General features: G+C 45.9%; 1 protein-coding gene and 1 long non-coding RNA gene across 12 annotated transcripts in view; one reads left to right on the top strand and one right to left on the bottom strand.

The window, feature by feature from the left end:
* Positions 1 to 10,061, bottom strand: part of PLEKHA2 (pleckstrin homology domain containing A2) — a 56,174-nt gene extending 46,113 nt beyond the window's left edge. The window contains exon 1 of one of the 4 annotated variants that reach the window (XM_057537145.1): positions 9,896 to 10,061. The gene's annotated coding sequence lies outside the window, so the exon portion shown is untranslated. Of the gene's footprint in view, positions 1 to 296; positions 746 to 1,494; positions 1,584 to 9,528; positions 9,663 to 9,895 lie in introns of those variants that run through there. The other 3 variants (XM_057537146.1, XM_057537148.1, XM_057537147.1) reach the window with 3 other exon arrangements.
* LOC103020119 (uncharacterized) lies at positions 193 to 19,054 on the top strand. Of its 8 annotated transcripts, none has more exons than XR_009006483.1 (8): positions 193 to 332; positions 7,449 to 9,267; positions 11,787 to 11,884; positions 12,511 to 12,656; positions 13,518 to 13,699; positions 15,401 to 15,571; positions 16,345 to 16,633; positions 16,889 to 19,054. It is a non-coding gene; the product is annotated as an uncharacterized LOC103020119 (long non-coding RNA). The 8 variants fall into 8 exon arrangements; XR_009006481.1 differs by having other exon boundaries at positions 16,345 to 17,011; positions 17,246 to 19,054; XR_009006482.1 differs by having other exon boundaries at positions 16,345 to 17,367; positions 17,984 to 19,054.
* The last annotated feature ends 5,849 nt before the right edge of the window (positions 19,055 to 24,903 follow it).

Here is a 24,903-nt window from a genome sequence, read left to right as displayed (position 1 = left end):
CACTGTGACCCAAGCCCGCCATGGCCCTGAGCCTATGACTAAGCACGACTGAGAGACGGCTGGCTTCGGGCCGTGCCCTGCACCATGACCCTAGGTCAGCCCGTGAGCTACCAAGATGCCACGCCCGCAGGCTTCCTGGCCAGGAGGAAAGTCCCACATGCAGAGACACACATTTCCACAAGATGGGGCGAATTCTAAGGATGTGGATGGTGGCGTGGTCTGCGCTCTCCTGCCCCCGCAAGGGGCCTTGCGGTGCTGAGACGCTGCCCCAAGAAAAAAATACCCTGCTCACACACCAGGATGCCAGGAAACAGTGAATCCCTTGATTCCAGGTAAGGTCAGGCAGAATCCCAACGGGGCAGATGACTCAGTCAGGAGGGAGACGGGTCAGGGGATCCCACGGCGACTCGCTGGGCAATGATGGGGGACAAAAAAGGAAAGCAGGCAGGGAAACAGGACACAGATGAAACAGCACAGCTAGAAAGGAGTAAAAGAGGAGGAGCGAAAAGGAGGAAAAGTGGAAAGAGGAGGTTTAAAAAGATGGCAGAGGAGAACGAAGTAGCAGCACAGTGGGAGAGGAAGACCCCAAGGGTGAGGGCCTGGGGCGGGGGGGGGGACACCCCTGCACGCAGTGCATCACGTGGTCAGAGGTCCCTGTGGCCAGATCCCCAGCTTCTCGGTACCTCCCCAAACGAAGCCTCCATCCCAGCTCCCGTCTCACCACTGGCCAATGTGAGTTCAGGAAAGGGAGAGAGATGGGTTCAAGCCAAGGGGTAGGGTCAAAAATGGGAGGGACCCAGCGCTGGTTGGGGAGGAAGCGGATCCCTGAGAAAGGACGCGGCTTCCCCCAGGGAATCAGGGGAAATCAGGAGTCCCAGGCGGAAAGGCTGGGTCGGCCCTGCAGTGAGGGTGCACCCAACCCCCAAGAAAACTCAGCAAATTCCCCTGATGCCAGCCCAGCCACAGAGACAGACGTTCCGGGGGATTCAGCGCCGTCGCCACCCCGGGACATCCCTAAGGGGAAGGGCGTAAACTGCAGTGGGTAACAAAGCCAACTGTCTCTGGGTGCAGCCGGTCGGCACAGCACCCGACTTCACGCTGCCTCTCCAAGGTCTCCTCTTCAGCCCAAGGGGCCTTTTTCTCAAGTAAGAGGCCAGAGGAGCCACTCTTCCCACAATCCTCCAGCAGTCTACTCTTGTAGAGGGGGCTTCCCACTTGCATGGTGGGAGAGGACCCTCAGGGACCAAAAGGAAAGATGATAAAAAGAAGAAATCTGGTTACACATCTCCTGACTGTGGTTCTAGCCCAGAAAAAAAAAAAAGCTGCTCAGATGTCCTGAGAAGCAGCTGAGTCACAGGGCTCATCAGCATGTGGGAGGTGGGTGGGGGCAGGATGGGCGGCAGGAGAACCAAGCATCACACGGAAGTGTGGTTAGAACGAACAAGCCCACCCACACACAAGCGACAAACCCAAAGATGGCGCAGACACACAAACCTGAGGTCCTGAGCCCGGCCCTCTGACACTGCATCCTCATCCTGTGGGTGCATCCCTTGTCCCAGCAGCTGCTGGTACAGAGAGCCAGCCGCCCCCGGCCCCCGATCCCCTCTCCCTGCTTCTTCAACCTGCCCCCCCCAGCATCGTCCAAGTCTCCGCTGGCTCCTCCCCTTTCTCCCAGAGAGGCCTCTCAGATGCGACTAACTCTGCCACCCCCACCCCAAGCCCCGAACACCAGGCAGGGAGGGGAGAAGAGGAAGTGCCAGCAACCGATCCATAAGGGGCAGGACACCCTGATGCACATACACATGCTGTCTATCACCTCTTCGAGATGTCCTTTCCAACTTGCATGACGCTCCTCGGTTATACGGTTCTAGCCTGTCTTTTAAACTTTAAAATCACTTGTTATCTTAAATTTCATTTTAACCAAGTTCCCCAGTGTAAAAATACTGGGGGGAGGGTGACACTGGGTGATACGCCCCAGGACTTGCCCCATGCATATCCCCAGCCCCACCGTATCCTGGGTCCCTCACCTGGACGGTGACTCTCGGCCCGTCTCCTGGGACAGCACGCAAAGTGTTCTGGCTGGGTCAGAGCACCGGACGGTACTCTCTCAGGCCAGCCCCTCCACCTTCGCTCTAATTCCTAACGAGACCACCCAGCAAGGAGCTCCTAGGCCATCACAACACATGCACGACAAAGAGCACGGACTCTGTGCGCAGGAAGGGACCTCGGTCCACCGCACTCAGCACCCTGTCTTTCCAAAGCATGCCAATCTCCCCAGCGTTTTCCGTTTCTAGTGCAAAATTCACAATATAACAATGTTGGCATTAAAAAAAAAATCACTCTAGCCAACTGTTTTCACTTTTGCATGCTTTTTCATGCTTCTGTCCGCATAATCAACCTTCTTAAAACTTTAAATTATACCGTAAACATGTTCCATGTTGCTACAGTCTTTATAATCAGTGTTTTTAATGGTTGCATAACATCACTGGACTGGATTTACTATAATTTACTTAAACCACTTCTCCATGACTAGACAGTTAGATGATATCCAATTTTTCTAATGCTAAGATTCATCTTTTTATACTTTGTTTCTTCTTTTACACATGGATACAGCATAAATTCCAAGTAGTAATAAAACTAGATCATAGGTTATGAACTTTTATAACTCTTGAGACTTATTACAAAATTGCTTTCTAAAAGTATTTCATCTGTTTACACTGCAGCCAGCAATATATTGTTACCATTGCTATAATCTTACATACATAATGTTCTCATTATTTTAAACTGTGGCTAGTTTAAATATATAATGACGCCCAGTGAGGCAGAACATTTTTTCATGTTTGTTTCCTGCTTCACATTCCTTCCTAGACTTTGTTAAATGCAAATCAAAATTATGTGTGCACACAATCAATTTCTCTCCCTCTCTCTCCCTCTCCCTCCCTCCCTCCCTTTCTCTCTTTCTCTCTCTCTCTCTCTCTCTCTCACACACACACACACCCCAAACAAAACCAAAACATAGTCTCAATAATTCAAATTAGTAAATAATGCACCTTAATGAAAAGTAAACTAGAAAAGAGGCAAGTTTTACACCATTTAGATTTCCTTAGTACATAAGTTGCTAAGCATGTGCTGCAAATGAAAATACGTTAAATATTTAATTGATGGTAAAAGTGAAACTTTTTTTTTTTGGCCGCGAGGCTTGGGGGATCTTAGCTCCACCACCAGGGAGGGATCAAACCCGGGCCCCCTGCAGTGGAAGCACAGAGTCCTAACCACTGGACCCCCAGGGAATTCCCAAAAGTGAAACTTTTAAGAAAGAAAGGGACTTTGCATGGAGTTACCCATTGATCAGCAGCAGAAAATGGGTTAAATGTCAACTAACCCGAGATTCCTGGCCAACACTTGCCCGCTGACGAGATGAAGCTCGTGAGAAAAGAATCAATGGCTGCCCACCATCGAATGAGGTGAGGGCACAGGGCAATATCCCTGTCCAAAATATCTCCTCTACTGCCCATTCCAGTGCCTAAGCCTCCATCACTGGAGGAGATTCAAGCCAAGAATAAAATTCTCCCCTAGGAATTGAGACAACTGACATCTTTATCAGGCTCATTAATATACAAGAGACAACTTGGGACCAAGACCCTAAGAAAATAAAACATGTCCCAACGGGAGACTGAGGCATTAGCGGAGAAGAAAAGTAAGAAGGCTGTCTCCTGAAGACACTTCTTAGGATTCTTATACACCCGGGACAGTAGTATGAAGCTTTCTGGAAAGCAATTTGGCAGTATGGAACAAGAGAGCTAAAAATGTTCATATCCTTTGACCCAGAAATTCTACTTCTAGAATTCCATCCAAGTAAATAAACAAAGATGCAAATACAGATTAAAATAAAACGATGGCAACTGCAACAGAATTTATAATGACACAAAGTTGGAAATGCCCTGAATGTCCAAATGATTAGGGAATAATAAATAAATGATAGGACATTCACATAAGGAAATGTTGCACAATCTTTAAATAGCTATGTTTTCAAGTACTTTTAAATGAATTAGGGAAAAACTCCCCAAAAGTTTTTTAAAGATACAATAATATGATTTAGAATATGATCCCAGTCCTCTCAGTATTATTTTTATATATCTATATTTGGATAGAAAAAGACTGACATCCAGGCACTAAAATATTAGCAGTTATTATCTATGGGTCACGGGCGAACTTTATCTACATCTATATTTTTTTCCATATTTTCCAAATTTTCTACAGGAAATGTTGTTACTTTATTTAGCAGGCACACACACCCCCATCCCCAGCGTACAAGTTTTGAAGCTAAGAATAAATTTCTCAATTCTCCAGAGTCCATAAACAAGCAAAACCTTGCCTACATTATAGCACTCTTGGGACTTCTTAGTGTTTCAAAGTCTTAAATCTAATAAAGCCATGTTCCACCCATCACAATTGCCCCAAAGCTAGGTACCTACCCAGAGGGCTTTGGCACCCTCCAATCTAGTTGGGTTTCTTACTTCCTACTGCAGCCTCCCCTAAGAGAGGCTCTTTCTTTCCTCTCTGGGTTTGGTTGCTTGCTCTCTGATCTTCATAAGAGGAGCCCCTGTCCTGGGGGTCAACTGAAGATTCACACCCAAGTCAGTGCCTCTTTCCCTCTGTTGTCACAGAGCCTGCAACACAGCAAGCCCAGAAGCAGGATCCTGACAAAGACCCTCCCCCCCAGTGGAATTTTCCTTCTTGAAACTTGGGAGACAGGACTGACGTCTTTAAGTTAAATGTCTAGATAGATGAATGAAAAGATGGATAAATAGGTTTTTTTTTTTTTTAAAGAAAAACTAAAGAGCTATTAAGTCATGAAAGCTCTGGCTTACTGTACCGGACGTCTTATTTTTAAGATCTCTAATGTGGCTTGAAGATACAGGAAAAAATAGAGTGAAATAAGGGAGATTCATCTGCCTGATCGTCCTGATACTTCCGAGGTAAATACAAACGAAAGAAAGTGGTAACAGAGATAAAGCCTTAAATGGTATTGGCCCCAGGATGAAATAATCCACTATAATCTCCGGTAGTTCAAAACTCAAAAGAATTGAATCCATTTTTAAATTTGGATATTTTTCTTCCATGTTACTTGGCGTTGGTAGGAAAGGGAATTTCAGGGATTTTGCTCCAGACAAAAGTCAGGAAGGTGTTTCTAAACATAGGGGGGCGGGCAGGGATGCAGTGAACGCATCTGCTCTCTTGTCATCCCCGAGGGCAGAAGCTGCATCAGTGGTAAGTGAGAGGGATACCAACAGGAAATTGCTACATTTCTACAGGAGAAAGTTAATCGGGAAATGACATCAGAGGTCTCAGAGAGGGCTGTAATAAGCAGACAGGAACTGGGGTGTGGAGGTTAGAAAACGTATGGGCCAGGCGAACAGAGAGTTCGCCTATGTTTCCATCTCCCGCCTACATAAGGGTGCATTGCGGAGGGCCCACGAACGCCCAGGGCCCAGTAAAAACACAAGAACCACAACAACAAAACGCAAGCATGGCTATTTCAGAACACAGCTCTGAGGCTGGGCCAAAGACTCTAACTTCCAAAATGTGGGAACATCTATTTCCTACTGTTATAATATCATTGCATTCTGAAGCTGTCATAAGAGCACATTCCAAATAGTCTGAGGCCGGAGAATAATGTGAGCGAGAAGGGAATGTACTGAGAACGCATTCCCAGCGGAAGAACAGGCTGAGGAATGCAGACATCCACAGGAATGGGGAGGGCAAGAGAAGGTGCCCAACGTCCCCTGGACCCGAGAACTCTGAATGGAGGGCAAGAGACACTCGAGGAATTTTTTAAGGGAAAAAAATACTGGGGAAAAGGCAGGAACGACTGACTACTGATACCACTCCAACAAAGATGCCAAAAACAGCAAAACGTTTTAAACACTCATGACCTCTCTGAACAGCAGCTTCATCTACGTTCAGAGAAAATGTGGTTGTTAGAGCTGGTAGGAAACAAAGGCCTGCCCTTGACTCAAGGCTCCTGAGACCACCTCCCCCTCCGAGAGTTCACCAGCCCAGGGAGCAGCCCCAGGGGTTATAAATAGCCTATAAAAACTGAGATCTCCCACTTTCAGAATCCAGTTGCTAGGTTCTGCGATTCAGTTTCACTGTAGGGCCTCTTACTGGTAGCAGCCCAGGAGCTTGATCTTCATTTAAAACTTGACCTTCTCACCCACTAACACCTGGGCAGTAGGAGAATGAAAAGAAAGCATCCTTATTTCTCCTGTGTACTAGCCTTTTGCAAAGTGCCGGGGGAAAGTCTAAACAGCCAAAGCCTTCCCGTCTAAAGGCACCGTGCTCCCATCTCTGGATGTAGGGAAGGAGGAGGGGCCAGGTGTGGCACGGAGCACGTGCAGGTGACAAGGATCGGTCTGAGAGCATCTGACGAAACTCTTGCAAGAATGTGACCATTGAAGAGGGCGTGCTGATTTCAGCTACCCACTGATGTGCTGGAGTGAAGTGAAAGGGCGAGGGCTTTAGAGTCAGACAGACTCTACTAAACGCTTCAGGGCCTATTTCCTCATTTGCAAAATGGAGAGAATCGCTGTACCTACTTCAAAGGCTGCTGTGTGGATTAAATGAAATAATGTGTGAAAAGTGCTTAAGAGGAGGTCTGGCAAAGACTAAGCACTGGGTAACTGTCGTTGTTAAGATGTGTGCGTGTGTAGTGCCTCACAAGCAGTACGTGGCTCCCACCACTAGGTAAAACACGGCAGGCAGCTGCAGGCCGTCTCCACCCCTCAAATATCAATAAGTAAATCCCACTGGGAAAGCAGTGACGCTGGCATCCCTCACAAAGAGAGGCATAAGCTGCCCTTACTCTTCTGTCTACTCCAAGAACCATCGTATTTCTCCTCTCGAAAATTCTCCAAAAGGTTAAAAAAAAACCGTCTGAGAGATCCACCGACTCCATCTCGGCCAGGCCACCCTGAGAGTTAACAGAACCAGGCCTGCGATCAGATGCCAAGGAAGGGCCTCTGAAGCCACCTCCTGCACGGCCCGTGGGAGAGTCACAGCCGCAGATATCCGCTCTGCACGTGGATGGCCAAAAGGGAGTCCTAGCTGATGGGAGGGCGAGCCCTAGCCTTTGCACTTTAACCACAGCGTTTCTCAGGGAGAAGGGGACCTCCCTCTTTATCTCAGCTGGCAGGGCAGAAAGGCAGCCCAAGGTTCGGAGCAAAGGTCAACGGGGCCTTCCAATGACTGTCCCACTGCAGCAACCACAGGCCTGTGCAGAACGGGAAGCAAGGGACCCCATCCCTCCCGCCCCGCAGCAGCCCTGTCTCCCTGCCCTGGCCAATTCCCTGGCTCAATGAGGGGCTTATATCAGGCAGGGCTGGGATTCTGCTCTTGCCATAGACTGTCACACTATATTATTTGCTCTGCTTCCTTCCTTTCCAAAGCCTAGCAGATTGGATCGCCGGAGTCCTCTCCAGCTCACTGAGACACGTGGAAAACTGAAAGTAAGGCAGCGGTGGGAAGAGGGAAGAGGCCGAGCAGTGCAACGCCCCAGCTCCCAGATCATCTTTTCCAAGCTCCACGACTATCTCGGCCAAAATAACTACTTACTACAGTTTCGGGGAAACAGAAGAGATGTTAACTGCACTGGGGCCACAGCGAGATCTAATCTGAGGCATTCCAGCCTTTTAGCAGGGGCATCACCCACCTGCCCACCCGCCCCATGAAGAAGACCCGAGATCAGTGAAGCACCAGCTGGATGCACATCCGGAGATCGCCGCCCTGCTGCTCCCGGCTCCCTAGTGATCCAGCACTTCCAGCAAATACCAGGCAAGCTAGCAGGAGAGCTGCTCGGAGGGCCTTGGCTGGCTGATAGGGCTGATGATTCTCCCTTCCCATTTTTGCAGAATCTCTCCATAAGGAGGCACCAACCAAAATCTGCATGTCTCCAGGATTTGCTTTATTTAACCTCGGGGGGAAACACCGAGCTGAGTTACAGTTCAGCACACTACGATGACACGATGGGATTTGCAGGCCCTACTTCCTTATACAGAAGAGAGAAGCAAGCACCAACGACAAGGGAAAAGAAGCATTGCAAACTCTCCACCAAAGGGCAGGTGGTTCCCCAGTCCATACCAAGGTGATTACCCATCTGTGAAGTGAGCGAGGCTCCCATCAGTAGGAGTGTCATAGGCACTCTGTCAAAAGCGGGGTTTACAAAGAGGGCGAAGGATACTTAGGTCCAAAGGCAACACCCAAGGGAAACCCTCATGAACCAGCTCAAACCAGCCTGAGGCACCACCACACTGCTCTCTTCTCTTCCATTTGGATAGGGGCAAACAATTTATGTGCTTGCAGTCACTCACTCATTCATTCAAGAAACGTTTACTTAGCACCTAGTAGATGTCATACACAGAGTCTAGGCCACAGAGTCTAGACTGCAAGCTATGGCAAAAGTCACCTGCGTTCAAGTGGCACACAATGGAGAAGGCTAATATATGAAAGCATGAGGAGGCTTTTTAAAAGCTTCCTCTGGCTTCTCAAAGCATGCTGGATCTCTATTTTAGCAATCTGCATTGCGTCCTAGGTCCTGGTGTACCGCCTGTGTCCTCCATCAGATGGTAAGCTCCCTGAAGACAGAGGCTACATTTTGTTCATCACTGCCTTTCGTGTCTTAATTACCCAATAAATGTCAGCTGAATGCAACTGAAATAGAAAACAAACACTTCCATTCTTTCAAGATCTTTGGCTTTACTGTTTCTGAAGGCTTTGCCACCAAACAAAGAAAAATGATGACGCTCCAGAAAGGAGGAAAAAGGGGATTGACTTAGATATATTAAGAAAACAGAAGTACAATTTTGGAACTTCAGCCCAAGTGCAACCACCACTCAGCGGACCGAGATGCCTCGGGGGTGTCACCGCTGGCGTCGCGGTAGAATGCCTGTCCCCTCCCCTTCTCTGTGGGTTATTCTCCTCTGAAAATCCCCATTTGGAGTCCTAAAGAAAGACGGGGCGGGTGGCGGGAGAAGGAGTTAGAAGGGGAAGATTCACCAAGAAGCAAGGAAACCTTACAGCGAGAGGCTGGGGGGTCAGGGCTGGCCTGAGGAGGAGATGGGTCCGCCCCCAGTGAGGTGGCCCTGCCGCGCCTCCTCTCACACTTTTCGTTCCTACAAGGCCTCTCTTTTCCCTTTCCTCTTTTTTTTTTTTTTTTTTAATTCGATGAAATAGCAGTCTTCAGAACTGGAGAAGAGGGAAGCGTGTAAGGTGAGGAAGAAGTTCGTGAGACAGACAGACAGACAGCTCCCCTCGAGTGCTTTCCCAACCTGACACCAAATCTGCATTTTAGGACAGTTTCCTTTAAGTCACCCCAGAGCCCGTAGTTCCAGAAGTCCGAGGGGCCCGGGCTGGACCCAGAGGGAAGGGAGGGATCTCCCTCGGGAGCCTTCTAGGCCTGCCACGGAATAAGGTAATAGGGGAAGAGAAAGATGAGTCTCCACGGCCCCATCCGTGCCCCCGGGGACTTGCCTGCACGTTCTCTGCTCGTCTCCCCTACCCGCTGCCCGGGCAGTCGTGGCCGGGCCGGGGCCCCAGCGCCAGAACCCGCGGAGAAGTTTCGCCGCTGCAAACGTGAGAAAACGCAGCTCCGCAGAACACCCGCCCCCACCCTGCCCGCGGCCCCACCCCGCAGCCCGACCCCTGGCGGCCGCGACCTTGGCCACCCCGGGCGCTCCCGAGGGCCGGAGGAGGGGCTGCCCTGCGGGCTCGCCGGGGGCCACCGGAGGCGGCCGGGGGCGGCGGCGACCTCCCCTCGGCCCGCACGGGGGCGCCTCCCCCGCCCCGCGCGCCCCTCGGCGCCGCGCCGCTCCCGGGCCCGCGCGGGCGCCCCACTTACCCCGCCGCGCAGGGCCGGGGCTCGGGCAGGGTGCGTGGGTTACATCGGGCTGGGAAGCGCCTCTGGGGCCCCGCGGGCCGTCGCTCTCGGGGGATGTCTGTCGCCGCCAAACTCTCGGGGTCTCTCGCGCCTCTCGCTCCTCTCCCCCCTCCCCTCCCCTCCTCCCCTCCCCTCCTCCCTCCTTCTCTCTTGTCCCTCGGCTCTTTTTTCCGGGTTAATTACGTTTCGCATTAAAGCAAAACCCAGCCCCGGATGTGAGTACAATGCTCCGCCGAGCCCGCCGGGGGCGGAGAGGGGTGCCGGGGCGCCGCGGGCTGGGAGGGGGCGCGGCCAGGCGCTCGGGCTGCGCGGACCCGGCGGGGGCGGGGCGCCCGGAGGCGGCCCCCGAGGCTGCGCGCCGGGACCACCTCGCCCAGGCGGGCGGCCGTGCCGGGGGAGGCCCTGCTTCCGAAGCCGGCCCCGGGCAGCAGGTGTCCGAGTGGGAAAGGGGCCCGGGGATGAGGGCATCCTAGAAACAGGGAGACGAGCTGGCCCGCGGGCTCACTCTTTACCCCGTTGCTTCTTCCCAAAGCACCCACCTCTTCCCCCAGCCCGTTCCAGCGACTTCAGCCGGGCCTTCCCCGGACCCGGAGCCTTCAGCCATCGGGGTTTAGGGTTAGCGTCGAAGGAAGCATCTCAGATTGTCCCGGGTTGTCATGCATGTGCCCCAGGAGCCCAGGGGGGTCGTAAGTTCTAACGGCTGTATAGGGACTTTTTCAGAGCGTAGCGCAAAGACGCCCTTCCAGCCCTCGGAGCGGGAGGGAGCTCTGGGGGAAAATGGGAAACAGACAAGCAGCAGGTATTAAGTAATATTGCCAAGAGGAACCTAAGAGAACTGTCGGGTGCAGGTGCAGCCTCTGCGTTATCGCATTTGATCCACGCTGCAACCCTATGGGTATCAATCCCCTTCACGATGAGGAAACCGAGACTCAGAGACGTTAAGGAGTTTGCCCTGGGTCCCACAGTTATCAATGGCTCGTCTGTCAGGTTCTGACGCCGGCCTCCCACGTGAGGAGATAGATATTTAAATCTGCATGCAGCCAGGCACATAACATTCGAAACAGAAACGTAGTGGATTCACCCTGGGATGGAGGACCGACCGGGGAGCTGCGATTCCTGGGGATTTTGGTGCAAATATAGTTGATAAGGTCCGAGTCCTAGTTACAAGGCTTTGACGCAGGGGAGGGCCGAAGAAGACCCTTGAGGCTCAAAGTCTAGATGGGCGGGATTGCGGGAAAGGCTGGTCCACGTCCCAGTGTTGGAAGGGGAAAGGCAGACTGTTAAAAAGTCTCCAGGACCTGAGGCAGCAAAGCCTGGGGGCAGGGGGGCCCCAGCCAGACGAGCCGGGAGGAAGGTAGGACCACGCTCAGCACACACCCCGAAAGCACCAGTGATGAAACCACACAAGTTTCCTCCTCCATTTTGATTGCCAAAGCAAAAATGAACCGCCCCGCTCTCTCAGGTGTGAAAAAAGACTGTTTGCTTTAGAACATTTTGCTTTGAATGAGGAAGGAAAGGGGGACACAAGAAAAAAAGCATTTCCTTTGAAATAAATACATCAACGTCATTTTTTTTTTTTTTCTATCTGCTCATGAAGATTTTTGCCACTTACATAAATTTCAGGCAGAGCATATACTCTGGAACCAGATGGCCTGGGTTTGAATCCCAGCTGTGGTGCTTATTAGCTTTGATCCCAGAGCAAGTGACAACCTTCCCGTGCCTTATTTTCTACATCTGGTTGCTTACAAAGAGTGAATGAGTTCACATTTGTAGAGTGTTTGGATTACTGCCGAACGTGAAGTAGGTGCTATGTAAATGTTTTTGAATTTTAAAATTAGATTATGGTTTTCAGGGTGAAATGGAACAAAATTCCATCCAGCTCCCAGCAAATCCGACTGGAACGGATGGTTTCCAGTACGAGCCATGAGGTAAAAAGTCTCAGATTCCATGGTATGTTTCATATTAAAACCCATAACACTCTAGTCCCTGTGGGGCCTGCCTGAGTTACTCAGTCACAGAGCCACAAATATTTCCTGAGCACTACTGTATTCGATGCCTGGGAGGCAAAGCTCGTTGAGAGGATGCAAGTGTTGCTAGGAGGTTGACGCAGCCTTGTCTCCCTCCTGGAAATGCCATGAAAATGGCACAGAGTGACAAAGTACTACCAACTTTTAGAGGAACAAGACGTGTGTATTCGCGTGCGCATGCATGTGTTTGGGAGGGGTCCTCGAGAAGGAAGTAGTGAATTTTGAAATGGGCCTGAGAAGATGGGGACAATTTGACTCCAGTGTTGGGCTGGGGGGTGGCTCATCAGTGCACTTTGGCTGATGCTTGTACTTCACTGGGATCCCCGTTTACTGCCACATTTGTCGCTAGCCAGGACCTGGCCCCAGTTAGACTACAATTTCTTCTCTGACTCCTGTATTTCTGCTGTTTCCTGAGAGGATTCCCGCCACCCCCTCCCCTAGTGGCACAGAGTGTCAATTGAGTCTGAGCCCTGGTGTGGTCCTTTTGCCATCTCTGACACATTTTGAAAGTATTTCCATTGACTGATTTTATGCATTCATTTTTTTCAGTGCAATACACAGCCCGGATGTCTGAAAATGTGACTCTGCCTATTGGGAAAAGAATGTCCAAAAGGGCCTTTCACATCAGTTATCTCAGTCCCCTGTTGTATCAGTGCAAGATGAGGTTCAACAATTTGCTGAAGGTTTTGCAGCTGGTTAGTGGCAGAGATGTTTCTAGAACCCAGGGTTGACTACCCCCAGAATCTTCTAGTATTGATATGGGAACCTTTCCGTGAAGATGGAGACTACTGGTCCAGAACCTAAGAATTTAACAGAGAGCCTTATACTCTATAGCCATTTATGCACTTTTCTATTCATTTTCAGTGTTCACGGCTGGGTAACTAGATGCCCTAACGACCTTCAGTGGTGAGCCAGGGCATCCTCCGGGGAACCACATTATGCTCTGTCCTTAGAGACACCCGTTATAGAAGGTACCAGGCTGCAGCTGGGGCCAGGTAGTTCCGTTGGGGAAAGTGTGGGACTGAAGAGGCCAAGGTCAGTGGTTGATCCTGGTTCAGGCCAGTTAATTTCACACAAAGATGAATTGCTCCAAGGCCATTGCACTTCTAATGCTAGCTGGTCATTTTATAAAGAGTTGTTGTTGGTTTCAGTAGCAAAGTACCATCCATTTCTAGAAAGATTACTCAAACTACTATTGTTCTATTCAGTCCTATTCATTCAGCAAACAATGATCTGAACCTATTAACCATTTTTCTTCCCATATATCTTGTAGTTACTTATTTTCCAGGTACTTACTAAATGTTAATTGCTTTACATGTATTGTCTCATTTAAGTTTTACAACACTGGGAGTAAGGTACTACTATTTCCCCATTTTATAGATGAGGTGACTAAAACATGGAGACCAAGCCTAGTTACAAGCCTGTGCAGTCTGATGCCAGAGCTGGCCCCCTCTTAACCACCAAGTTTGTGAAGGATTCAGGAAGACATAAAACAAGACTCTTTCCCTCCACATTTTTGTTAATTATCATCATTTAGAATCTCCTTTCCTTTTCAGCTAGGAACTTCATGTCCAAAGATTTGTCCTACAGGAAGTCATCCGGAGATATATATAGTATAGATGGAGTGTATGTTTACGTGTATATACGAAGTGTATATGTGGAATATATATGCACATTTGCTGCAGCATAATAGTGAAATTTGGAAATCAGTCATTCTCATCAGCAAGGGATTGAACAGGTAAATACCATTAATGTCATATAATCTTATACTATGCAGCTGTTAAAAAAGAATGAGATACATCTCTATATGAAAAAATACTAAATCAGTAGGAATAAAAAAGGTACAAAGGTGCCTGTATAGTACAATCCCATTTCTGTAAATATAAACCGTACATGTTTATTACATGAAAAAAAAGTCTAAAAGACTATATTCCAAACTGTTAGCCACAGTTCTCTTAGGGCATGGGAAGAGGGGCTATAATGACGAATCTCAATTTCTAAGAGATGTATTTCTGTAATGTGTTATTTTTTGCAATAAGCCTGCATACATTTGCTTATCAAAGAAGAACAATAATGATTTAAAATTGTAATGAAAACTTTTTAAGTTCTATGAGAAAGCATATTGCACCCCTCAAGAATCCCATCATTTAGTTGGGAGGGAATGTAACAAACAGAAAGAAATGTCATAAAAGCCAGAAACTGATCCACGCAGAGATAAGAGGAAAGAGAAAATTTTGTGGGAAAAAAACAACCAGCTGGAGTTGAGAGGTGCAGGAGAAAATGTATGAAGGAGATGGCCCTTTGGAAGAACCTTGAAGGTGTAGAGAGTGTAAAATGTGGAAGGTGGAGAGGGGCATGAGAATAAATGGGTTCCAGATAAAGTGACTGGTCCTGTGCAGCTGGAGCACGGTGGGAGCAGGGAGGATGAAGGAAGGATTTTCATGGGGAACAAAACAAGAAAGAAAGGTTGCTGGAGGGTCTTTATTGCTAAGCAAATGAGTTTTACTTTATTACTTTAGACTTTAAGAGCCACTGGAGGTTTTTGAACAAGGAAGTGACACAATTAGAAGTAAATAAGCAGCAATTTCGTAGTTCGTGACTGCATGGTAACGGGTCTCTTAACACCAAGCTGCCACCGGGATGTGACTCCCGACTCTGTCCCTAATTAGCTCTGTAGCCATGGACCAGTTACTCTGCTTCTCTGTATTTCTATAAAATGGAGAAGGTGGTGATAACAGATAACTTATCTCATACCATTGTTGTTGAGACTGAGTGAGTTAATGTTTTTAGGGCACATGGTAATTGCTGAGAATGTCTGTTAAACTTTAACAATTAGCTTCATACCTTTGGATTAAAATCTTTGCATTTCATTTTGAAACTTTTATTACAAAGAGCTAACATTACACGACAAATTATTAACTATTCTTTCTTCACACTTTCACAGGTTTATAGATTATTAATCCCATTTTACAGGTGGAAGAATTTAGGTTTTTAAGGAGAGATACAGTCTCAGAATCACATAGCAAGACATGAGTTGTGAGTCCTGGTTCAGTGGTCCCTGCCCAACACCCAGGGTTATCGCTTAGCTCCTATTCTCAGAGCCTTGAGAATAGGAAAAATAAAAGAACGTTGGCAATTTCTGTTTATAGGATAAGGGAAACAGCAATAAGGGACAGTAATAAAGTAAAATCAAAAACGAGAAAACTTTGGTGAAATACCTGGAAGTGTGTATATAAAATCAAATTTGTAATATATATATATATATATATATATATATATATATATATATATATATATATATATAGTGAATTACGCTACCTCCAAAATAAAAGTCATATGTTGAAGACCTAACTCCCAATCTGACTGCATTTGGAGATAGAGCTTTTAGGAGGTAATTACGGTTGAATGAGTTTATAAGGGTGAGGTCCTAATCCGATAGGATTGATGGCCATATAAGAAGAGGAAGAGATCTCTCTCCCTGTCTCCACGGCACCAAGGAAAAGCCATGTGAACACACAGCAAGAAGGCAGCCGTCTGCAGTCCTAGAAGAGAGCTCTCACCAGAGCCCAACCGTACTGGCAACCCCATCCAGGACTCCAGCCTCCAGACTGTGAGAAAATAAATTTCTGTTGTTTAAGCCACCCACTCTATAGTACTTTTTATACTCATACATATATAGAGACATTACATATATACACATGCCAAAATTACTTCCCATTGACAAAGTTTGGAAAACATTGCCATACTGCTAAATCTGACACTAATATAAACTTCAAAATGAAGTGCCCATCCAGTCCCCAGAAATAACAGTCTCCTGGCTAAATGCACCATTCCTATTGATTCATGCTGATGGCATTGTTTTTCTGTCAGTTTGAACAAGGGCAGTGCATGGCTTGGATTCCTGCATCCCCAGTGATGCCCTGTGATTGCAAGGGAAGAAATGGGCCTGTGGAATCAGAGAGAGAGAATGAATAGATAGATACCTTAGGTTTGGATCCTTGACCTTGCTTTCGTACTAAATTTAACTTTATTTTTGCTTAGACTAGTTTCATAATTCATTTCCTCAGCACCGAGCCTACATAGGGGCTACGATTAGAAAATACTGGGGGTGAATATAGTTAAAGTTGGCAGCTGAAATAAACTATCTGGTTTATTCCAAGAGATGCCTATGGTGGTCAGTGAAGCGGGTTGTCTGTTACTTCAGTGGTTCACAACACAAGCTGGTGATTACAAAACAAAGAAAATCAAACAGGATATTTGAACAGATGGATTTATGTCCTTCCATTATTTTGTCAATAGGAAATATATGCACACAGTACAAAGTTCAAAAGGTACAAAAGAGGAAGAGTGAACAAATATTTTATTTTTAAAAATCCTTTCTAGGGGCTTCCCTGGTGGTGCAGTGGTTAAGAATCCGCCTGCCAATGCAGGGGACACGGGTTCGAGCCCTGGTCCAGGAAGATCCCACATGCTGCGGAGCAACTAAGCCCGTGCGCCACAACTACTGAGGCTGCGTGCCACAACTACTGAAGCCCACGCGCCTAGAGCCCATGCTCCACAACAAGAGAAGCCATCGCAATGAGAAGCCCGCACACCGCAACGAAGAGTAGCCCCCGCTCGCCACAACTAGAGAAAGCCCACGCACTGCGATGAAGACCCAACGCAGCCAAAAGTAAAATAAATAAAATAAATAAATTTATAAAAAGAATCCTTTCTATTTCTGAATTTTCCAAGTATTCTTCAATAAGCATGTATTATTTTATGATTATAGGAAAAAAGTTAGCTTTATAAGCAAATAACTAGTTTTTAATTTTAAAGTACCTCAGAGATCTCATAGCTGCTTTGTGATTTTTTAAAAAAGCAACAACATACCACTAACTTTATCTTCAACTTAAAAATAATTGTGTCTTTGGATATATTTTTCAAGAAATTTTAGCCAACTTTGTATCCATTCACGTTAAAATTCCTGCCACTGGAAAAGATATACAAAACTGACTGGCAGTCTGAACCCCGAGAACTGGTGAAACTCAGCATGAGTCACTGGAGACAGGTAATTTGCTAAGGAATCTTCTTTCAAATTTCATCCTAATTTGTATGATGACTCCACGTGTCTGTCAAATGTTGTTAAAATTAAGTGCAACACTAGGCTGGAGGATTTAGCCCAGTCCAGTTTAACTCCTTCATTTAGTAATTAAACAATAACAAGCTAGATTTATCCTTACACCTAATGCATAATGATGGTTTGGATGTTCTAATTGGATAAGTGGCCAAATGCTCCCTCCAGCATATGATGTCAGAAGATGTCACAGTCCTGGTTTGCTGCAAACACATATCAGGAACATGGTCCTGACCTGGAGGTCACTTTCTGGTAACTTCAATCCCTGGAACAGAACTCTGAACCGGAAGGTAAGAGGGGAAGAGCCTCTGCGTAGCCAAGTCCCTGCATCTTCATGGAGATGCCTTTCTTAGGCTTGCTTTTTGATTCTGGCTGAAGATCTAATTTCAGAAGGTCCAGTTATGTGGTTTCCCAGTCCTCAGTGGATTAGAAACCAAGAAAATAGAAAAGCTTTTGGAGATGGAAGAGGGAGGGGGAGGGGAAAATGACTTTATTCAGTTCATTCCTCTCTCTGTAAATGGATTAGCTGACAACAACAAAGGAGGGAAAGAAAAGTTAACAAGCATTCCCAGAGGTTATATGTGCCCCAGACAGTCTTCTTCATACCCAGTGATGACCTTGGGGTAGGAAAATGTGTTTGAACTGTGATGAGAAATTTTCATATAGTTTTGCTGGTAAGAGTGGTGGCCTCTGGGGAGGAGATCACTTCTGAGGTGGTAAGAGGAGACAGGACTCATTCATGCTCTTGTATATTTTTCAGACATTATATTATGTGCATTATGTTTCTTTTGCTTAATAATAATTTTTTAAAAATTATTTAATGCCCCCACAAAAGACTTTACAAATAAAAAGTACCTGAGGGCTTCCCTGGTGGCGCGGTGGTTGAGAGTCTGCTTGCCAATGCAGGGGACGCGGGTTCGAGCCCTGGTCTGGGAAGATCCCACATGCCGCGGAGCAACTGGGCCCGTGAGCCACAACTACTGAGTCTGCGTGTCTGGAGCCTGTGCTCCGCAACAACAGAGGCCGCGATAGTGAGAGGCCCGTGCACTGCGATGAAGAGTGGCCCCCGCTTGCTGCAACTAGAGAAAGCCCTTGCACAGAAACGAAGACCCAACACAGCTAAAAATAAATAAATAAAAAGAACTTGCCTTTTAAAAAAAAAAAAAAGTACCTGAAGAGAAAAGTGTATAAATTAAAATATTGGAGACCTGAAACCATAAAACTCTACAAGAAAACATACTGGGTAAGCTCCTTGACATTGGCTTTGGCAATGATTTTTTTGGATTTAACACCAAAAGCAACAAAAGCAAAAATAAACAGGTGGGGCTACACCAAACCAAAGCAAAGGAAACCATCAACAAAATGAAAAGGCAACCTATGGAATGGGAGAAAATACTTGCAAATCACATATCTGATAAGGGATTAATATCCAAAATATGTAACGAACTCATAAAACTCAACAACAGAAAAACAAACAATCTGATTTTTTAAATGGGCGGAAGAGCTGAATAGACATTTTTCCAAAGAAGATATATAGATAGCCAACAGGTACATGAAAAGATGCTCAACATCACTAATCATCAGGGAAATGCAAATCACGACCACAATGAGATACCACCTCACACGTATCAGAATGGCTATCATCAAAAAGACAGCAAATGACAAGTTGGCAAGGACGTGGAGAAAAGGGAACCCTCAGGCACCATTGGAATGCAAATTTGTGTAGCCACTATGGAAAACAATATGGAGATTCCTCAAAAAATTAAAAATAGAACTACCATGTGATCCAGCAGTTCCACTTCTGTGTATATATCAGAAGGAAACAAAATCTCAAAAAGATATCTGCACTCCCATGTTCACTGCAGCATTATTCACAATAGCCAGGACATAGAAACAAAGTGTCCACTGACAGATGAATAGATAAAGAAAATGTGGTGTATATATATATATATATATATATATATATATATATATATATATATAGACACACATATATATATGCAATGAAATATATTCAGCCATGAAAAAAGAAGGAAATCCTGCCATTTGCAGCAACATGGATGGACCTTGAAGGCATTATGCTAAGTAAAGTGAGACAGAGAAAAACAAATGCTGTATGATCTCACTTATATGTGGAACCTAAAAAACCACTGTGGAAAACAGTATGGAGGTTCCTTAAAAAACTAAAAATAGAACTACCATATGACCCAGCAATCCCACTACTGGGCATATACCCTGAGAAAACCATAATTCAAAAAGAGACATGTACCACAATGTTCATTGCAGCACTGTTTACAACAGCCAGGACATGGAAGCAACCTAAGTGTCCATCGACAGATGAATGGATAAAGAAGATGTGGCACATATATACAGTGGAATATTACTCAGCCATAAAAAGAAACGAAATTGAGTTATTTGTAGTGAGGTGGATGGACCTAGATGGAATATAAAAAAAAAAAAAAAATGGTACTGATGAACCTAGTTGCAGGGCAGGAATAAAGATATAGACATAGAGAATGGACTTGAGGACACGAGGTGGGAGGGAGAAGCTGGGGTGAAGTGAGAGAAGAATCGACATATATACACTACCGAATGTAAAATACTTAGCTAGTGGGAAGCAGCAGCACAGCACAGGGAGATCAGCTCGGTGCTTTGCGATGACCTAGAGGGGTGGGATAGGGAGGGTCGGAGGGAGACACAAGAGGGAGGGGATATGGGGATATATGTATGCATATGGCTGATTCACTTTGGTGTACAGCAGAAACTAACACAGTATTGTGAAGCAATTATACTCCAATAAAGATCTATTAACAAAACAAAACAAAACAAAACCCTGAACTTATAGAAACAGAGAACAGATTGGTGGTTGCCAGAGGTGAGTGTGGGGTGAGGGGAATGTGTGAAGGTGGTCAGAAGGTGCAAACTTCCAGTTATAAGATAAATAAGTTCTGGGGATGGATGGGATGGATGGATGCATGGTAACTATAGTTAACAATACCGTATAGTATGTTTGAAAGTTGATAAGAGAGTAGATCTCAGAAGTGCGCATGACAGAAGAGAACTATCATTTACTTTTCAGTTCTGATGTGAAGAACGGTGCTTCATTTCTCTCCTATTTCAACTGCTACAATCCCTGTGACCGAGCTTCCCCCCATGTGGATTTCCTTTGCCATTTGGGCATATGGTTGCTTCCATTCGTTTTTTTTGCCCTCCTTGCAAAAGAAAGTGCACCAGAACCTCGGCTAGTACGCGAGAAAGTCACTCTCCAGAGGGGTGCACATCAGGGTTAGTTAGATCATTTCAGTTAGTTACCATCCAACCCTGAGTTGGCTCCCCTATACCCAGAAGGTGAGAAGCAAGCATTACAGTAGAAGTCAAGTCCGTTAGAACGCAGCTTGTCATTACATGTTACTGAGTCCGCCATGAGTCAAATCATGGTCACTGAAACGTAACTGCATGTTCTTGAAATAGTTCAGCCGTGAGATCTAGGGGCTGATTTATTTCTGGTTTCTCCAATTTAAGCCCTTGTATCATGACCCTGGAACTACCACCCAGTTCAGAGAAGATGGGCAACATGATGAGGTACAAAGAAGTGGGGACTAGGAATCCTCTGAAATTGTAGGTGAAATGATGCCTACACTTTTTATTGTTCAAAGTTGTAAAGTATCTAGAAATATAAGGATTATGAGCAGAAATGTTGGGAAGACAATGATATAAAGTGGTGGTCTTCAAACTTTTCTTTACCAACACCCCCTAAAAAATGCTAGAAAACTACCTATCTCTGCATACAATTTTAAATTGACATCTGTAACTTTTAATCACAGGTTTGAGTGGTTCAAAGGATGTATTCTGTTAGCATGGTATATTTTTTTTTTTTTTTTTTTATAATAGAAGTCCCTGCAACCATTTTTTTTTTTTTTTTATAGCTACTTTACTTATTTATTTATTTATTTTTGGCTGTGTTGGGTCTTCGGTTCTTGCGAGGGCTTTCTCTAGTTACGGCAAGTGGGGGCCACTCTTCATCGCGGTGCAGGGACCGCTCTTCATCGCGGTGCGCGGGCCTCTCACTATCGCGGCCCCTCCCGTTGCGGGGCACAGGCTCCAGACGCGCAGGCTCAGTAGTTGTGGCTCGCGGGCCCAGTTGCTCCGCGGCATGTGGGATCTTCCCAGACCAGGGCTCGAACCCGCGTCCCCTGCATTGGCAGGCAGATTCTCAACCACTGCGCCACCAGGGAAGCCCAGCATGGTATATTTTAAAATAAAACTGTCATACAGCTTTTTTTTTTTTTTTTTTTTTGGCCGTGCCGCAGGGCTTGCGGGAACCAGCAGTGAAAGTGTGGAGTTCTAACCACTGGTCCACCAGGGAATTCCCATAACACTCTTTTAAAATGTATCCAACAGAATCTAATACCACAATAACTTGACACTTACCATCATTCCTTTTTCAAAATGAACAATCAGTTCTTTAAAAGTCAGAAATGTTAAATCCTTTCCTTCCTTCCTGGAACTCTATATTCATTCCACTTCTTCTAAACAAGTGTATCCAAATTCATATTTTTATGACATGTTTTATTATTTGAACATCTCTTATTGATTACCCCCTCACATTTTCTGAAGCAAAAATGCCTATGTAAATAGATTTCCAATTTAAAATTTTAAAACTATCCCACAACCTTCAGGCTCCAAGTGTTAAAACATTTTTTGGAAACTAAGTCATCATTACAATTATTTGTAACAAGGTAAATATGTATGTTATTGATCACTAAACATAGAGCAGTAAAATGTTATTGGAAATTATTCCCTTAATACATAAACATATGTATTTTTATATATTTACATACATATGTAATTAGTTAAAATATCCATTAATTAATACTACTTAGGGCAAGAATGAGCTGGTTTAGCACCAGTATTATCCCTCTTTCTCTTTTTTTTTTTTTTTTTTAACACATGGAAAAAGAGTAAGGAAAAGAAGTGTCGAAGGCCTCATGGGAACTAAGTAACAGCAACAGAACCAGAAGTCATGTAAAGACAGCCACAAACACATACCTGGGCTATATGGCAATCACAATGTAATTTGAGAACTAGAAGATTTCTATTCCTCAAGATCCAATTCTAGCTTTAGAGACCCATCTATTTCTCATTTTTGTGAACGTAGGCACTGAGAAACCTTGTTCACATGAACAAATTGATGAGGCTGTAAGGAGTTTTATTACGACAGTGCTTAGGGCTCATGAGAAGGAGGGAAAATTGGGACATACTTCTGGGCTCATGGCTTCAGAGCGGGGTCTGGAATGACTCAATGAACACAAACCCTGTGTGAAGATTTCTAGCGAGTCCACCTTTGCCAGGGAACTCAAAATCTGTTTTTCAGCAGAGCCGAATTTGGCAGTGTCATTCAATTTTTTGAACTCCTTCAAGTTATAGGTCAGACATCACGTCAAAAATTACTCTGTGGGGGAGGTTGGAGGGCAGGGAGCATATGGGAACACTCTGTACTTTCTGCTCAATTCTGCTGTGAACCTAAAACTGCTCTAAAAAATAAAGCTTATTTTTTAAAAAATTGTTGCAATGATCTACAGTGGTCAACTCAATTAGGCTTTTTCCTCCAAGTTTTATGGAAAGCCATAAATTGGAAGCCACCTACCTTGTGAAATGATTTGTACCTCAGTTACGAAAGGCTTCTGCTTTCTCAACAAAAACACAGATATTTCTAATCATCCCTTATCTTGGCCCTGGAGGTTTTTACAACAAAGGGCAATGCCTTTCTTTCCTTTTTTAGAAGAGAGAGAGGGCCGGCGTGAAAGGGCAGGTGGGAGCAGACAAGACGGGCATGAAACCCCACTCTCTCTCCATCTCAGGCAGATGGAGAAACTGATTCCCTAAAACTGTGTGCCCCGTGGGTGCCCATCCTTTAAACATCACCTGAGGGCGGCGATTTAAGGGCTACCTCAAATACACAGAATTATAAGGTCAGATTTTTAATAATGAATTCGCTGTTTATCTGAAATTCAAATTTAACTGGGAGTCCAGTGTCTACAGTCTATCTGGCAACCCTTTCTCATCCTCATCATTCTTTTTAAGAGATGAGAAAAACTGAGACCTGGAAAGAACAAAGTACTGGACCAAGGGACTTTTATTTCTCCCTCTACCTGATTCTCAAATATAATTACTGTCTTCTCACCTCTCATCATGGGGCCCATCTTTATCTGTCCTCCCACGGTGTTCCCATCCGTCTTACCCAAAGCGAAAACAACAACAATAACAAAATATGATGGTATTCCTGAAAGGACGAAAGTTTTGGAGGAAACAAGGGCCAGGAATTGGTTTGAGTAGAAGCAGAGGCAGCGTGTGGGTACAGTGTGGGCAAAGCATCTCTGCCCTGTCACCTTGAAAACAGCGGCTAAAAAAAGGAGAGGGAACAGCAGCCGCTGCCTTCAGGGCAGACACCAAATTTATATAAAATTTGTGAATAGTCCCCTTTGCAGGCTAGCCCGTGGATACATAAGAGAAAATATTATTCAAGTCCAGCTGCATATCGGATCACCTTTGCCGCCATCCTGAGCTGCTTCTTAGGAAAGACACCAAGCAGGCCTTTTGTTTTCTCTTTCCCCTTCTGTTCTATTTACTACCACTGCCCTCTCTTGCACTCCCAAACACCAAAAATAATTTGAATTTCAAGCCTTTTTTTGGCCTCCCTGTGGGTGTGGGAGGACCTCCCTTGAGAATTGCTCTGGATCTAGTCGGCTACATCCGTAATTTGACAGAATCTCTGTCGCACCCCACCACCACCTCCCGTTCTTAATACATGGGGCATTCGGGTACCTCCACCCCCAAACCTTCTCTACCTCATCCTTAGTGAGAAGAGCCCCCCAGGAATGCCCAGCCTCCACTTACCCGCCCCGGTTTGGGAAGAACAAGGCTCTTTGCCAAGGGAGCCAGCTTGGCCAGACAACTGCTGCCAAGGACAAGGCAACAGTGACAAGGAGGAGGGCTAGACCTGAGCCCCTCGGTTCAGGAGACCCAAGGCAAGTTCCTGTTTCTGAGACAGTTTTAAAAACTGAAAAACTGATCAAGTTCAGAGAGGGGTGTGTGTACTTCCCTCTCCCCAACTCACCCACATGACCCCCTTGATCTTCCCCGGGGGGGACAGCTGATCTGCTTTTCTAAAGAATCTCTCTAGACCTAACGCTGTCCCTCCCCGCCCCTCCGTCCTCATGGCCATTCGTTAGCTGGTGTCTCAATACTCTGGTACCTTTTTGTTATTGACAAGAAAAAGGAAAGGGAAAAAAAATGAGAAAGAGAAAAAGGATGGCACACCTGAGTTGTTTGTGGTTTGGGACCGTTTTAGTTCAAGGTTTTCAGGACTTGATTTCCCCTGGTCCTTTCCATGCTGAAGACGGCGCTCAGTAATGCTGCTGGTTACCAGTGGGACGTGTATTCTCCTTCTGATCCAACAGGAGACGCTCTCCCTAGATTGGGAGTTGGGAGGGAGGAGATGGCAGGGGTGATGTCCAAGGATGAAGAGCCAGTTTCAGACGGGATCTTCTGTGCTAACCAGAGCCCCTGCCTTCAGTTCTGCAGATGGACACTGAGCCCAGCAGGGGCACCAGAGGGATGGCTCACCTCTCCCATGGAAAGAGACGGGGGGAGGGAGCGGGAGGGACTGAGGAAGAAAGAAGTAAAAGGAAAAAAGGAAGGAAGGAAGAAAGAAAGGGGGGGGGGGTAAATTTGTATATTCCTCTATTTTGACAGCTTCCTTATATTAAAATGGGTATAGAGACACAGACATAGAGAAAAAAACGTATGGATACCAAGGGGGAAAG

Source organism: Balaenoptera acutorostrata, chromosome 21, assembly GCF_949987535.1.
Source record: "Balaenoptera acutorostrata chromosome 21, mBalAcu1.1, whole genome shotgun sequence".
NCBI classification, from domain to species: Eukaryota; Metazoa; Chordata; class Mammalia; order Artiodactyla; family Balaenopteridae; genus Balaenoptera; species Balaenoptera acutorostrata.
The sequence above is the reverse complement of the archived record's forward strand: the minus strand, read 5'-3'. Positions and strand labels throughout refer to the sequence as shown.